Source organism: Urtica dioica, chromosome 8, assembly GCF_054948205.1.
Source record: "Urtica dioica subsp. dioica isolate 48M chromosome 8, U.dioica_male_clone48M_v1_H2, whole genome shotgun sequence".
In the NCBI taxonomy this organism is placed as follows: Eukaryota; Viridiplantae; Streptophyta; class Magnoliopsida; order Rosales; family Urticaceae; genus Urtica; species Urtica dioica.
Window position 1 is genome coordinate 25,364,739 of NC_142763.1, and position 16,382 is coordinate 25,381,120.

At 39.6% G+C, this 16,382-nt stretch overlaps 1 long non-coding RNA gene across 1 annotated transcript; it reads left to right on the forward strand.

Moving 5' to 3' along the window:
* Positions 1 to 12,185: 12,185 nt before the first annotated feature.
* On the forward strand, positions 12,186 to 13,690 carry LOC149388635 (uncharacterized). Its single transcript, XR_016300605.1, has 3 exons — positions 12,186 to 12,376; positions 13,115 to 13,247; positions 13,626 to 13,690. It is a non-coding gene; the product is annotated as an uncharacterized LOC149388635 (long non-coding RNA).
* Positions 13,691 to 16,382: the final 2,692 nt, after the last annotated feature.

The window sequence follows — 16,382 nt, forward strand, 5'->3', positions numbered from 1 at the left end:
TTGACTCTGCACTTTGGCTAGCATCACGACGATAGCGAGCTTTGGATCTCGGAAGACAGCTTAACCGGTTCTCTACTCTATACCAATCAGAGCTAACAAACAAAGAGTTCGAGAAACCTCGAAACCGAATTGTACAGGTTGGGTGTGTAACGGAAGTTCCATCGGAAAGTAAGAGAGGTAAAATCGTCGAGGGAGTTCTTGAAAGCTGACTTCCGCCGAGTTTCTTGAGCATCATCGTAATCCAGAGGCTAAATCACTCACCGCACAAACAAAAATGAACTCTTTAAAAGTGAAACAAGCGCTTCACAGCAAAGCAAATGGGACGAAATCTCAATTCTTGAATCTTTTTTCTGGCTTCGTTTTGCATCCAAAGACGAGACAAACTAGTAACAATACCAATCAGGAAATTATTCTCTGCTAGACATTTCATCAAACACCCGGTGAGCCCAATACCAGCTACAACCGCTATAGAAGATCAAGAGACTTGGTAAGAATAGCTTATCAAAATACAAGGGTTACTGAGTCTGGACGAGGACAATTCAGAGATATAACGTCGTAGAGCAAGTATACAGACATGATCATTCATGGTTGAAGAGCCAGTCTTTACTTGAATATTTCCATGGCGAACAAACCCAAGCTCTCATTGGAATCAAGCTCTTGTTACAGTCTAGCTAGTAACCATCAACGCACAAATTACCTTTAGTCTTCTTGTCTTCCACACGGAGGAACGAACACTAGAGGGTGGACAAATAGCCAGGGATATTAAAAAGACGCGAGTTTCTATAGATTAATTTTAAAAAAAATATTATTCTGTAAAAATAAATTTTAGAAAATGCTACTAAAAGTAGATTTAATTTGATTTATATCTAATGTGTAACTTAGGGTGAAACAAAATATTCTATTGACCAAAATGAGCTTAATATTCTATTGATTCAGCGGTTGCTAAAAATGAATAGTAAGTTAGTAACTAGGTTTTAATCAAGGAATTAAATTTCGGAGAATGACGTCGAAATTCCGATTTTTGGACATTATCGGCACAAAAATAACCATTTGTCATTTCTCGTATTTTTTTCGTCGACATTCTCCGAAATTTCAACCGTGCCCACATTATTTCCACGCTTTCTGTGTAAAATCAACAATATTTCCGTCATTTCTTTGGAATGTCGCCGAAATTCCCGTGTTATTCCCACTGTTTTGTGCCGACAGTTTGAGCTTGTGATGAAATCAAATCGTTTTTTATTTTTTTATGAAAAATCTTGTTGAATGAAATATGTGTATTTATGTTGTGTGGTTCACATTTGTTTTTCTCAATTTTTTTTAATAGAATCCAAATTTATGTGATATTTGAGACTTAGATTTCAAAGTTAGAATTTATTGTTGTTTGAGAAATTGCCCAATTTGCCACCAATTTTATAACATTTTCTCACTTTCCACCAAAAGACTAATTTGGCCCAAAATGTCACTATCTATGTCAACAATGTTGACATTTAATTTCGCCATTCACTATTAGATGTCAACATTTTTGACATATCGGTGGCATTTTGGACCAAATTAGTTTTTTTTGTGGAAATTGGGAAAATATTATGAAATTGGTGGTAAATGAGACAATTTCTCTTGTTGTTTTTTTATAGAACCCTAATTTATTTCATGTTTGAGATTTAGATTTCAAAGTTAGAATTTCTTGTTGTTTTTATAGAATCCGAATTTATTTTAATGGGCTGACTATTGTGATCTCCAAGCACGAATCGGGTTACTATCAACCCCACCGCCACTCAACCTACTATTGGGTCTTTTTATCTATGTTGAACTTAGTATGTTTTTTGAATTTAATTTATCTTTGTTTTTGAACCTATTAAGTATTTTGAACCTTTTGTTTATGTTTTTTTTTATGATGTGTGGAGTTATTACGTGTGTTGGAGACTTGAATTTGAAGTTTAAACTTATTATGTGTGTGTTTGAAACTAATTTATTTGATATATTAATAATTATGCAAATTATTTTCGTCGGCATTTTCGTGTTTTATCGAAATTTCCGTCGGCACCGCAACTTTCGTCGGCATTTTTTTAAGCAAATTTCCACATTTTTCCGTCGTAATTCCCATCGATCACCGTAATTTCCGTTTTTTAGGCCATCGGCATGAAATCGGTCGTCGGCATTTCAATCATTGGTTTTAATTATGTTAATCAATTTTTTTTTCAGCCCAATTGGTATAAAAAGCCATTTTTTTTAACAGTGGTAGAATGTTTTATAAAAAAAAAAAAAAAAATAAATTAAGGGTGTCATGTCTTAAGAATGATATTTATATATTTATTGTACTAAGAAATAGACCTCTAATTATTTAGAAAAATCATTAACTTGTTAGGCTTTGAGTTTATGGGTAGATTCACTTTCAACACTGAAGAAAACTGAAGGAGACTTTAAAATTGTGTATGATTAAAAGGATTATCGAATTGAAACACTAATGTTGAACTACACTCGAAAAAATTAAAATAAAATAAAATAAAAAGAAAAAGAAGTTGAAACAAATAGAATTCCGATGCAGTACTACAATGGCATGAATCGTAGGTAGTGGTTAATCTGAATGCCAATGAATTAAAAATGTTAATTATTTTGAGTAACTAGTAAATTAATTTGCAAGGAATTGAATAATGAATAGGGGTTAATCTTATTGGCACTATAATATATCACGCCGCAAATAATTGTAATCATAATAGTAAAATTATGAGTATATACTTTTCAGTAGTAGATTTGTTTGTGAACGAAGGTATGGTTATTTGTGAGTAAGAATATGTTTTTAGTCTCAGGAAAAAAAAATATTGTGATTAAAATAGACATTGTGTGACTATATAATTCACACATTTTGCGTAGTTAGAAAGTTAAAGAGATGTTTGAATGACACTAAAATAACATGGTATATTTTTTTTCATGAAAGCTATTTAGTTGGGTCATTATAATTTGGTTGGAGATTATCCATGCACAGAGACAGAGTAACCGTAAGTTTCTATCTGTTTGGTCACACATTGCACCACATGTGAATCTCTAAATAAATACCTTAACATACATTATGTTAGCTACGGCCTAATTCTCTAAACTTAATTATGAACTTGTCTACGTAATAGCTTCGCTTTTAAATTTTTACTTCAAACTTCTCTCACTCCAAAAGCCAATATAATATCACATACACTATATTATGGATACGCCTAAGTCCTAATTCTCTTAACTTAATCATGAACTTGTCTACTTAACAGTTTCCCTTTTAAATTTTTACTTCAAACTTCTCTTACTCCAAAAGCCAATATAATATCATAGCATACACTATATTATGGCTACGCCTAAGACATAATTCTCTAAGAACTTGTCTACGTAATAGCTTTCCTTTTAAATTTTTACTTCAAACTTCAGTCGCTCCAAAGGCCAGTATAATATCATAAGCTGCGCTAAGTACTAATTCTCTAAATCTAATCATACATTTATTTCAAACTTCTCTCACTCCAAAAGCCAATATAATATCACATACACTATGTTATGCCTACGCCTAAGTCCTAATTCTCTAAACCTAATCATACATTTGGATTAGGATTTCGGTCGATCAAATAAATTACCGATTCAAATATTTTGCAGACTGATTTGCGGTTATTGTTGGGCCCAAGTTTTGTATTCCTCTGAACGAATTGTTGGTATTTTGAATGCAGTTTTATTAGATCTATCTTCGGTTATAATGTGTTCTGATTTTATGATTTTTCTGATAAACCACACCTTTCGTAATTAAAATATACAGAATTGCTAATCTGTTTTCTCAGGCGGTTAGCTCAATGGCCACAAGTGACTTTCAAGGTCATCATATCTTACTTTCGCTCCTCGTTCTTACGATTCTCGCCGATGTGGATCTCCTCTTTGCTTCATCTCCGAAGTGCAGTTCTGAAAATATAAATATTCTTCTTCAAACTGATGATGATCCCGGACCAGTTCCAACCTACGCCGATGGGGATTTAATTATCTTTCAACATGTGGTACAATATCTTGTCATAATTCCAAAGAGAGAGAGAGAGAGAGAAAAAAAGGCTGTTTTATTCAAAATCTTGTCAAATGTGAATCAATCATTTCATCTACTCTTGACTTATTTTTTCACGCTCGCACATTGTTATTCATACTTTCAAATGAATCTGTGAGGTGTAATCTTGACTTGGTCAAGATGTTATTTTTATTGTTTTTACTGCTTGTTTGTTTTTAAATAAAATACGCTTGGCTTGTGAACGTTACTTTACTTCAGGACCTAGTCTTTAGGAAGTTTTACAAGATGTTAGTGTGTGTGTGGAGTTAGTGGAAATGATCTCACGTGTTGTGAAGATCATGGAGCAAACACTACAACAATTACCGACGATTTTTTTCGTCGGTAATAACCCGATATTCGTCGCTAAATGTATTTAGCGACGATTCTTATCGTCGCTAAATGTCCGTGCCTAAATATATTTAGCGACGATTTAATCGTCGCTAAATATTTACCGATGATATTAGCGACGATAATGTCGTCCCTAAATGTTGTGACGAGAAGTTTTTTTTCATTTTGAAACAGATAATTAGCGACGACTTTTTCGTCGCTAATTAGCACGGGTAAATTTCCCGCGTGAATTAGCGACGACAAAGTCGTCGCTAATACCTTGTGTGTAATAATAATTAGCGACGACTTTGTCGTCGCTAATTATTATTATTATTATTTTATTTTTTTCGTCGTTAATTATTTATTTTTTATGGTTTTTTGTTTATGAAATTCTAAAATGAAAAATCAAATAAAAACTAAATTATATTATCCAAATCAAGAAATATATAAAATCCGGTTACATACGTTTTCGGTTATCGAGAAATATGTAAATAATAATCTACTATACACAAAATATCTAATAAAACACTAGTCGCGACGTTTGCTTTGTCGTCCCGCCCCTCGTTTTCCCCCTCCTCGACGTGAAACGCTCTTCTGCTGGCGCTGAAGTTCTGCAGGCTGCGGCGTCGGAGTAGACTGACTTGGTCCGCCGGGCGTCGTCTGCTGGCTAGCGTCGGGAGTCCTCTGCTGGCCGCCCGTCGGAGTGTGGACGCCGGCCGTCGGAGTCTGCTGGTTGTGGGATGACGGAGCGTGCTGCGAACTCTGCGGAAATTGAGGCATAAACGAGCTCCGGTTAAGGCCGGGCACCGGACTCTGTATTGCCTCGGCGAGGGTCGATGTCAACACCTCCTGCGAGATATATCCTGGTTGCGACGTCCCAGCCTCTGAACCGTAGACTTCGGCGACTTCAGCCGCCATCCGTGTTCCATGTGGCACCAAACGTCCAACGCCGGTCAAGTGATCAGTCCGCGAACCCATAATATCGCGGATCGCCTGCTGCTCTAGGACGGAAATATCAATCTCCGCTCATTGTTGCTCAGCCTCCACTCGCAACGTGTTGAACCTATCGACCAGTCGATCCTGATATAATTAACTAGTTAGTATATATTAATCGAAAAATAAGAAAAATAAATGTAAACTTACATAACGTGCGGAGGCTTCAGGAGTCAGCCATTCGGACTTGTCGGACTGATGTTGGCGCTTGTAGTTCGCAAACAAGCTCTCGAAAGCGCCTGTCTCGGCGTTCTTATGCATGTAAACAAAACTTCAAGTGTTAGATAATTTTAACGATTTGATGTATCATATAAACATAAAACTTACGTTCTTCATGCGGTGGGTCGAGAACCCAATCGTCCCCTATCGAGTCTTCGTCTTCTTCTTCGCGTGATTCGCCTTGTTCTTCGCTTGAATGGCCTGTAATATAAGTAAACGTACACGTAAATAACAAATCGTTTAATAAAAGGGTAAACACGTATTTAACGTAAATGATTTGATTACCTTAAACTCATCGCTCGTATATCGTTGTATCAGCGTCTCCCATTCGGTGTCGAGCTTAACGGTCCTCGGTTTCAGCGACCGCGCCACCTGTACGCTGCTCTTGCAGTCGATGTCGAAACATGACCGCAAGGTATGCCTCCAATCGCGAAGACGAGTCTTCGCGTCTCGAATGATTGCCGCATCGACAATCGCCTTCTTCTTCCCGGTTGCATCACCATCGACTCGAATGTCGTACTTGTCTCGAATCGCTGCTCGGATCTCGGCCTCCTTCGCCGGCCCCACGTTCGCATTCGTCCACCTTGGGACCGTAGGCGAGATCTTGTCTCGGACGACCAACCCGAGCGTGTTCACGAACGTCGCAAGATCCGGATCCATCTCGCGCTATGGCTGCAAGAACGACTGAAACTCCTCGTTATAAATAACGACTTCCTTCACCCCGGGGCGCCGTGCACGCTCAGATCGAAGCCCGACCGTCGGCCCACGCACGGCCGGTTCGATATCCTCGTCTTCTTCTTCGACGCCATCACGTACGGGCGCCGACTGGAAATAATTCGGGAGACGTGCTAAGAAGTCATCCCCGCCTCCGCTGCCTCCAGCTCATGTAGCCGCAACCATCTGAAATTCAAAACAAAATTTATTTAGGTATGCATTCGTAATGATTTAAATCAGTTAATTTAGTAAGTAAATGAAAAACGTTATATTTAGTTAGTTATGCATTCGTAATGATTTAGAACAGCCAGAAAAGGACGAATAGCAGGAGCCAATAGGCGCTGCATAATCACGTGACAATCGTGAGACTTCAAACTCGTCAACCTCCCATCCGCGGTAACATTCTTCTTCAAATTCCCCGCAAAACCAACGGGAAATGTGACAGATCTCAAGAACTCAGTAAACCGCTTCCGTTCTGAAGGTGTCAGAGTGTATGACGAAGGTGGTTTCATCCATCTATCTCCTTCTTGGTACAAATGAAGCTCGTGCCTTATGTTCTAGTCCGCCAAAGTCAACCGCGCCTTATCTGTGTCTTTCGTCTTCCCCTCGATGTTCAGCAAGGTACCCAGAACATTGTCGCATACATTCTTTTATATATGCATTACATCCTAACTTTAAAACCTGCATAGAAACATCCTAAAACTAACAATAAATCCAACCTCAGTGGTTCGATTATTAAAATTCATAATCCATCACATTTTTAATCATTTCTAACAACAATTAAATACAATTCCATTTAATTTACATAAACTAACTAATTGTTTTTACATGTTTTTACATAATTTAACCAAATATAAATATTTATAACTAATATTAAAATTTATAACTAATTTAAATATTTGTGTAAACAAAACTAATTTAAATATTTATAAACTTTATAACAAATATATAATTCTAAAAATATAAATTATGTAAATATAACTAATTAAAATAAATTTATAACTAATATATAACTAAAGTTCTATATATATAAATAACTAATATATTAATTAATCCTATAACTAACTAATATTTATATATATACATATATATATATATATATATATATATAAAGTTTTAAAAAAAACTTACCGATCACGTACGGGGAGGGAGAGCGCGCGGCCAGAGACACTAGGACAAAATACGTTATCCGGTGCGACGAATGTCGCACCCAATGCCTCAAATGTCGCACCTAAAAGTTTATTAGGTGCGACAGCGTCGCACCGGATACCCCGTCGCAGAAGGTATTAGGTGCGACATGTCGCACCTAATAAGTACCCCTTTAGGTGCGACACGTTTAGGTGCGACATTGTCGCACCTAATGTCCAAGTGATTTTCCTGCCAAATTTTATAAATTGGCGGGTAAATTCATATCGGGTGCGACATTGTCGCACCAAATGGCGTTCCCGCCATGGTATTCGGTGCGACAATGTCGCACCGAATATGTTTTTAAATTAAAAAAAAAATACAAAATTAAAAAAGTAAATTAAAATTCATTTAAAATTAAATAAAAATTAATTAACAAAATTCTAAATGAATTAGAAATAATATTCTGAAAATAGAATTCTCAATTAAAAATACAAATTCTTTCCAAAAAAAGCGAAAAAAATGAATTCCTAATTTTTTTTCCTATAAAACTTATCGATAGTAGAATTTCCTCTACCGAATAAGTTGCCAGAACTTCGAGAACCGCTTCCGCGTCCTCGTCCACCGCTGCCTGACGCGCTGCCGCTCGTTCCGCCGCTTCCGTAAGGACGGTCTCGCAAGAAATCCATAGAACCAGGCATAGAACCTGGCGTGGAACCTGGCGTCTGCTGATCCGTCCCACCTGGTTGCGATGCAGGCGGAGGTTAAGGAGTCGTGGGAGGCTGGTTGTGCTGCTGGCTGAGGAAGGCGATCTGTTGCCGCATCACTTGCAGCTCGGCTTGTTGGGCATCCATCTGAGCTCGCATCTCGGCAACCAATGGATCGGTCTGAGATGACGAACTTGACGAGCCTCCATCTAGCGTTTGGGCAACACCCAACGATGACCTTGGGATCGAAGGCCCTAAACCGACTTCCCAGTCTCTGCGCACTCCCAAAACATCGCGCATCGCGTACATCTCCGCATCTTCTTGGGAGATCACGACGTTTCCGCTTGCCGCAAAATATCTATCGTCTGGGCGGTGACTTGATCCTTCAAAATAAAACCACAAAAAAATTATCAGATAAAAAGAAATAAAGTAATTAAATATAGTAAATAAAAAAATTAACTTACGTATTGCGTCTTCGCGAAGTCCGTCGTCCACGATCCCTTAGCGTCCTGGTGTTTTTCTAACCATATCGCTAAAGCCAAGCCTATACTCCCATCTTCTCTTCGCTGTAATTTTTCAACATTAAAATATGAATCACATTTATATTGCATATTAATATTAGGAGACTTACGTTCCTCGAGCGATGACCAAAAAAACTAAGCGACCCTTGTCTCGCCTCCGTCTTCTTCTTCTTCGAATTTTCCCGGTTGCGGAGAGATTTCGCCTGCAAGACATAAATTCGTTAAGTTTAATTTTAAGAAATTCGAATAACCATCGGAAGTTCAACTCATACCTTATGCTCCGGCGATTCGAACGTCTCTATTGCTTTCAACCAGGCTTCCTGGTTATAGCCTTCGGGAGTTTCGTTTTTAGCGAGATCCTTACTCCCGCAAAATGTCTTGAAGAAGAGCTGCGACAACCTCGACTTCTGGCCACGGCGCATCCTCTTCGCATCGCGAATGATAGCCATATCAATCTCGTTGCGAATAGGATCTGCAGGCACAAGCTCGCCACTCTCGGGATGTTCATAAACGAAGTGATACTCGTTATGAATCGAGTTCATAAGAGCTGCCACACTCTGCGCAGGCACATGGTTCCAGTCTGGGAGGTCGACTGGAATGGTACTCTTGATCAGGTTTCCTAATCGGTTTTGGAACGTCCCGATCAATGGATTTTGCTCCCTGACGTCTTGGTAGAACGCCTGCGCATTCTGATCGTAGCGAACTGTGTTCGCTCCAGGGGTCCCAACACGAGCTCTCGCAGAAACGACGCCAGTCGTTGGTCCCCGCTTCTTCCTCGGCATCTACGGGGGGTCACGCTCTCCTCCTGATGGGTCCTGACCTGAAGTAGACATCCTGCAAAATGAATTGTAAGTATTTTTAATTACTATGTAATTACTATTCGACGACTACGGTTATTACATGGTGTTAGTCATTCATCGTTGTCACTCGATGTAATGTTAGTATCGACAGCAACATCGTCTCCCTCAAAAACGGCAAGCGCCTCATCTTCTTCATCCACCTCTTCAGCAGTTTACCTTTTTCGCAAACCAAATTTTGAATTTTTTTCTGTGCATTGCTTCGAGATCAGAATCTGCAGTTCCCGCTTCAGAGTTATTTTGTATAAGTTCCAAATGCTAACTGTTAACATTACGTAATTAGATGTAAATCAATGACCTAGATTATGTACATATTTAAATGAAAGATTCCCTTACATCAAATACGGATCGATTTCTGGACAATTGGTACAAATGTACCACTCCGCCTTCTCTTTTTGGTCGTCGTCTAAAACTATCGGCTTCATCATCCCGTAAGGCACACCGTTTTCAGATCGAAAAACACTAAGTTCCCGCACTTGAACTTCATCGACAGTTTTCTTATCTTCGAGATACCTTGCAACAAATGTCAATGCCTCTTCTACAACGTACGCTTCCGCAATGGAGCCTTCGGGTCTAGCTCTATTTTTGACAAATTTGTTTTAACGTTCCAAGGTATCTCTCAATTGGGTACATCCATCGCATATGCACCGGACCGCCACACAACGCTTCATCTGGTAGATGAATTGTCACGTGAACCCTGATCGTGAAAAAAGCTGGGGGAAATATCATCTCAAGCTTACACAATATCTCAATGATTGAATCTTGCGCTTTTTCGAGACCGTCCACTCTCAGGGTTCTAGAACTGATCAACTTGAAAAAGTTGCAGAGCTCTGATATCGTCTCTTGTATCGGTTTTGGCACAAAAGGGCGAATACCATCAGCCAACAGTCTCTGCATGATCACGTGACAATCGTGCGACTTCAAACCTGTGAGCTTCCCGTCAGCAGTTACATTTTTCTTCAAATTTCCAGCGATCCCGTCTGGGAATTTAACAGATTGGAGGAACTCGGTAAACCGGTGTCTCTGCTCAAGCGTTAACGTGTACGCTGCTGGCGGTTTGTACCACCCATTCCTTTGTTGTCTCAAGTGCATAGAAGACTTGATTTTCAAGTCCATCAAGGCAAATCTCGACTTCTCCGTATCATAGTTCTTCTTTTCCAAGCTGAGCATCGTCCCGAGAAGATTCTCGCACACGTTCTTCTCTATATGCATGACGTCCATGTTGTGCTTCAACTCCAATTCTGACCAGTAAGACAACTTATAGAAGATGCTCTTTTTGGTCTAATTCAATTCGCACTCAGCGCGTTTTCGTTTACCGATATTCTTGCCGGTTGTCGTGGAAGACACACTACTCAACTGATCGAGTATGTCTTGAGCAGTCAACTTGACAGGTTTCAGGCGCTTCTCGTGACGATTTACGTAGTGATCTGTGCTTTTCCTCAATCGGTGAGGCGTAGGCAAGAATCGACGATGGTCATAGTAGACAATCCTGTTCCTAATTTTCATAGATGGCGTCTCAATGTTGCACGTAGGGCAAGCAAGATACCCTTGGCCACTCCATCCCGACAAATATGATCGAGCCGGAAAGTCGTTTATCGTCCATAGAAGCACGGCACGCAACCGAAACACTTCATCGTTCGCCGCGTCTTGCACTTGAAATCCATTATCCCACAATTCTTTCAGCTCTTCAACTAGTGGTTCTAAAAACACGTCCATGTCTTTTCCAGGTGAGCTCGGTCCAGGTATCAAAAGCGTTAGCAGCAAATACTCTTTTTTCATGCACAACCAAGGTGGCAAGTTGTACGCAGTTAGTACCACGGGCCACATACTATACGCTAGACTCATTTCCCCAAACGGGTTGAACCCATCAGAAGCTAGTCCCAGACGTACGTTACGAGGCTCTGCAGCGAAATTTGGGTATCTCTCATCTAGATTCTTCCACGTCGAACCATCCGCAGGATGTCGCAAAACGCCTTCTTCTTTGACGCGATCTCGTTCATGCCACAGTGTAATGTATAAACTTTTGTAAACGCTCGACTTGTGAATTTGAATAAAATGGACGAGTTTTAATTCAAATTCTTGTTGCATATGAGACGTCCTTAAATTTTAAATATCTTGGAAAATGATAATATTTAAGGTCGATGAAATTTCGGAATTAGAATATTCGAGTAATCCGATATTATTATTCGAAACATACTCGGAGATTTAAAAATCTCAAGAGTAAAAATAAATTCCGGAATCCCTTAAATATATTCAAGATAACGGGAAATAATAATAATTTTCTCGGGTATTTTTCAAGATTATTTTTAATTAATTAAGGACAGAATTATGAGGTTTTATTTTAAAAGGACTTATGTGCAACGTTTAAGGGACGAGATTGAAAGGAATTTGGGAGTTGGGGTTGTTTTGAGAGAAGCATGGCAAGCTTTAATTGGACCCCTTGTGTACGCGTGGCAAGCTGAGAAAACGCCACCTAGCCTCTCTCTTTCTCTCTTTCGCTGCCACCTCACCACCCCACTCTCTCATTTTTTTTTTCTCATTCTCGGTTTCTCTCTCTCTCTCCTCTATCCTTTCTTTTTTTTCTTCTTCTTCTCCCTTGCGTCTCTCGGCCGAACGAAGCACACAGGAAAAAAAAAAACAAACAATAAAACTCTTGCCACCGAGTATCATCGTCACCGCCACCATCTCTCGCTCTTCCCCTTCCTCTCTCTCTTCTTCGCACGTCACCTGGTCCCGAGCCATCGCGCGCGCCTCGGCCGAGCGAAGCGACACCGCCGCGAGATCACCGTGACCGCCGCCCGAGAAAGAGACGCCGGGAAAGAGAGATAGCACGTCAAGGACTCCGGATTCACGAGGATTTCGGTAAGGAAATCGAACCCGAGTTTGGATTTGAAATTGGGGGTTTGTGGTTTCGGATTGATTTCGGTGAAATTGTTTGGTTTTATAAGTTACTTAGACTCGATTGATGATGTTTGTAACTCGAATTTGAAGATTGGGTTCGGATTTCTGGGTTTGTTTGATTTTGGCCGAAAATTGATGATGAACTAGGGTTTTGATTTTTGGGGCTTTTGATTTCTGCGTTTGGATTGATGATTCTGAGATGTACTATGGTTCGATTAGTGTTTGGGTTTTTGTTGAATATGGCTGTTGGAATTTTTACTTGGTTTACGGACGAATTTTTGGTTATGTTGCTATCTTGGCCGTGTGAATTTTTGGATTGTTAAGGATTCTGATTATGGTTGGTCATAGGAGGCTGTGATGATGTAACTCGTTGGCTCTGGATTTTGGTATTGAGTTTTGGTTTGGTTATGTGTTTTGACCGTGGTTTGTTTGGTTGTGTGTGTTGGCCGCTTGTTTGGTTTGGTCGGGTGTTTGCTTGGCCGTGAACGTTAGTGTCTTTTTGACTGATTTAATCTGATTGTGGAATGATATTCCTGAGCCTCGGGTTAGTGTTTTTGTGATCGTTCCGGTTAATTGGATTCGTGTTAAGTTCGTTTGATTTGGTTATGGGTTCGAGTTTTGAATCGTGATATCGGGATTTGGATTTTGAAACTGATAAGAGTTTGGAATTTAAGATGTTAACTCGTCCTTGGGTTCCAGGTTTGAATTACAGATCTTGACGGACGAACGGGAACCAGACGAGTCAAGAACGACGAGATCAGTTTCTGAAGATATCGAGTTGAAAGAGTTATCGAATAAAGCTCGATGTTATCGAATAAAGCTCGATTAACTCGTGAGTTTAAATCGCTTATAGCGTTTAAATACTCTTAATTTTTTATGTTGTATTTTCAGTACTTAAATAAATAATTTATAATTATTTATTTAATTATGTTTATGAATTTAATTTAATTATTCATTTGGAATTCTCGGTTATTTTATTTTCGGATTATTGAATTTATTTGAGACTCGTGTTTAAATTGTTGAACTTTGATTTCGTACCACTCCCGGTACGAAAATACGCGAGACTTGAATAAATCTAACTTCCGAAGAACCGAGGAATAATAAATTAAATTCTCGAATTCCGAACCAACTCATATCCCGACAACGAACCCTATCATTCTTAAGTAAACTCGAATCCAATAACTAACGATTATTCAACTCCGGATGCTAGTTCTTTCGATGTTGCGACGAGTTATCAAGTGCTTCGAGGAACGTGTGAAGCAGGATATCTACGGGAATCGTCGAGCTTTCAGTCGAACAGTTCCGGGTAAGTGAGGAGACATAAGTCAACTACTTACCAAGGGTATAACCCTGCTTGTTTGCGCATTTGTTGTTAGTAAACAAGAGTAAGCGAAAGCCTAAAATGAATAAACTAAAGAGTTAAGGCTTCGGCCATTCTTGCTTGAAAACTTAGTTCGAGTACGCCCGTTAGGTTCAAACGCTAACTTGAACCAGCCACGTTTGCTTGTGTATAGTTAGACTTCTCTTCTAACTCTAGGAAGTAGGTTAGAATCGAGAGGACGGAAGAGCGATAGACTCTCAAATTCAATCGAGAGTAGAGAGTTCGAAAGTCACATTTCGAGCTTTCAACTTAAAATACTTAACGAGCTTCAAAGGGAAACAATATTTTTCTTTCGGGGTTTATCCCGTCACGCTCTTCTGTATATAAGTTTAACGTGTACGCTGCTAGCTGTAGTGTACCCAAACTCTAAAACTCATGTCGGTGGTACTCACAAGTTCACGACTTGTGCTGAGCGGGCTATGTCGGTCCGTGAGCCGAGTACTCGAAGCAATGGGTGATGGTCGCGCATCGCGAGCTCGTTGCTAGCTGGAAGACTCACCGGAAGCTGCCTTGAGCACACCGGGGAGTAGTGGGTGATGGTCGCAATTCGCGAGCTCACTATGCCAGAGACCAGTGGCGCGGACGTCCTGATGAAGAAAGTACCACTAGTGGATCCCAGACAGGTGTTAAAACTTAGATTAGTTGACGACTGCTGCTCGAAGTCTGAAACTAGTCTCTAGTCGGACCGGAGGTTATAGCAGTGATGGGTGTATGACCTTGCGGGACGGCTAGTATCCTAGGATGCGCGCTCATTAGTCATTGCTAGGTGATAGCTGCATCCTGCATTCTTGTTTGCTGTTTGCACGTCACATGTTTTGCATTAGCTGCTTTTCTTTCCTAAGCTAGACTCCCACTTACTGAGTCATTCGACTCATAGTTTATGTCCCTTGGTAATGTAGATAAAGGAAAAGCTCGTAAGCGGGAAATGAAGTTGAAGACCGAGACCGAGCGCGTATTGCCTTGACCTATGGGCTATGGGGTTTCGACCGGGGGTTTGTTTATTTGTTCCGGAACATAAATCTATAGGAGTCGCTATAAGACTCTAAGTTAAAAGCGAAAAATTTTCCCCGGATTTTCGCAACTAATTAATATTTATTAATTTATATTTTGAGTTTGTAATGTTTCAGAGTCAGTCGGTCACGGCTCGTGCGCGAGCTGTCGCACGCGGGTCGTGACACACTGCATCTCAAGCGACGTATGTCGAGAAGCGTACAATCGCTTCAATCGATCTTTCAAGGGAAAGTATCGTAGTATCTTTTGTGATACATTCTTCCCAGTTGGCTTCCATCTGCTCTCATTGCAAATTGGGCACACTTCAGCTTTCTCGAGATCTTTTCGAAATAACACACAATTGTTGATGCACGCGTCGATCATATCGTATCCCATGCCGAAACGCTTCAACTTCGCCTTTGCCTCGTAGTGTTTTTCCGGAATTCGGTTACCAATTGGGTGAGACTTCCTCAAGAGCTGCAACAATTCTGTAAACGACTTGTTCGTCCAATAGTTCGTGACTTTGATGTGCATCAACGAAACCAAGAACGACAAAGACCAAAACTCTTTGCACCCAGGGTACAATTCTGCTTCCAACTCAGCGAACAAATCTTCCACTTGCTCATCTGCACGCACTTCACTCGGAGTCGGATCCGTAAAATCGTCGAAGTCCTCGTGATCCATTATATCATGGAGAGCATCGTGCAATCCACCGACTCCTCTTTGGTTAGTCTCGCTGGCATCTTCTACCATTCGACGTTCGCCGTGATGATACCATTCGGTGTATCCCGGGGTAAACCCCTTGTTCAAAAGGTGATTCTTTACGACCCCGATGTCCAGACATCTCACGTTATTGCAAGACTTACAAGGACAACGATAATGACCGTTTTCGTTCGGGAGTTTGCTTGCAACGCGGATAAACTCGTTAACCCCTGTTTTATATTGCAAACTCAAACGATTGTTCTCGGTAATCCAATCCCTACTTGGATTTGACATTCTTCTGAATGAGACGGGAAATTGGGAGAAAAAAATGAATCGTTAGAATTCATTTTGTAAGAGTGAATTATTGACATTGAGAGGTAAAACTAAGAGGTAAAATTGAGAGTGAATATTTGAAATTTAAAGTGAATTGTTATGAAATTGAGAGTGATGAATTGTTAGGAAATTGAGAGTGACTCGTTAACATTTGAACGATTCGAGATCGAATTAGTGAGAGTGAAAGAGAAATTGTGAAAAATATATATTAATTTGAAAAAAATGGTTAGAAATCGTTATATTACATATAGTTATTATTCTACCGAAAATTTGGCAGAGTTTCCCCTAAAATATTGACTAACCAAAATCTGCAATTTAAAAAAAAAACACATATATAACCAACCAGGTCTATCTTATTAACATACTAAATACTAAACCGAGCCTCTGTGGCTCGGTCGCAATAAATTTTCAATAATTACATTAAATGTAACATGTTTAACAATAATTACATACTAAATACTAACAAACGAATATCAATTTCAATATTCCAAATCAACTTTCTAATTTCAACATTTAACAATTTAACTCAACATTCCAATTTCAACATTTATTAATTTTAAT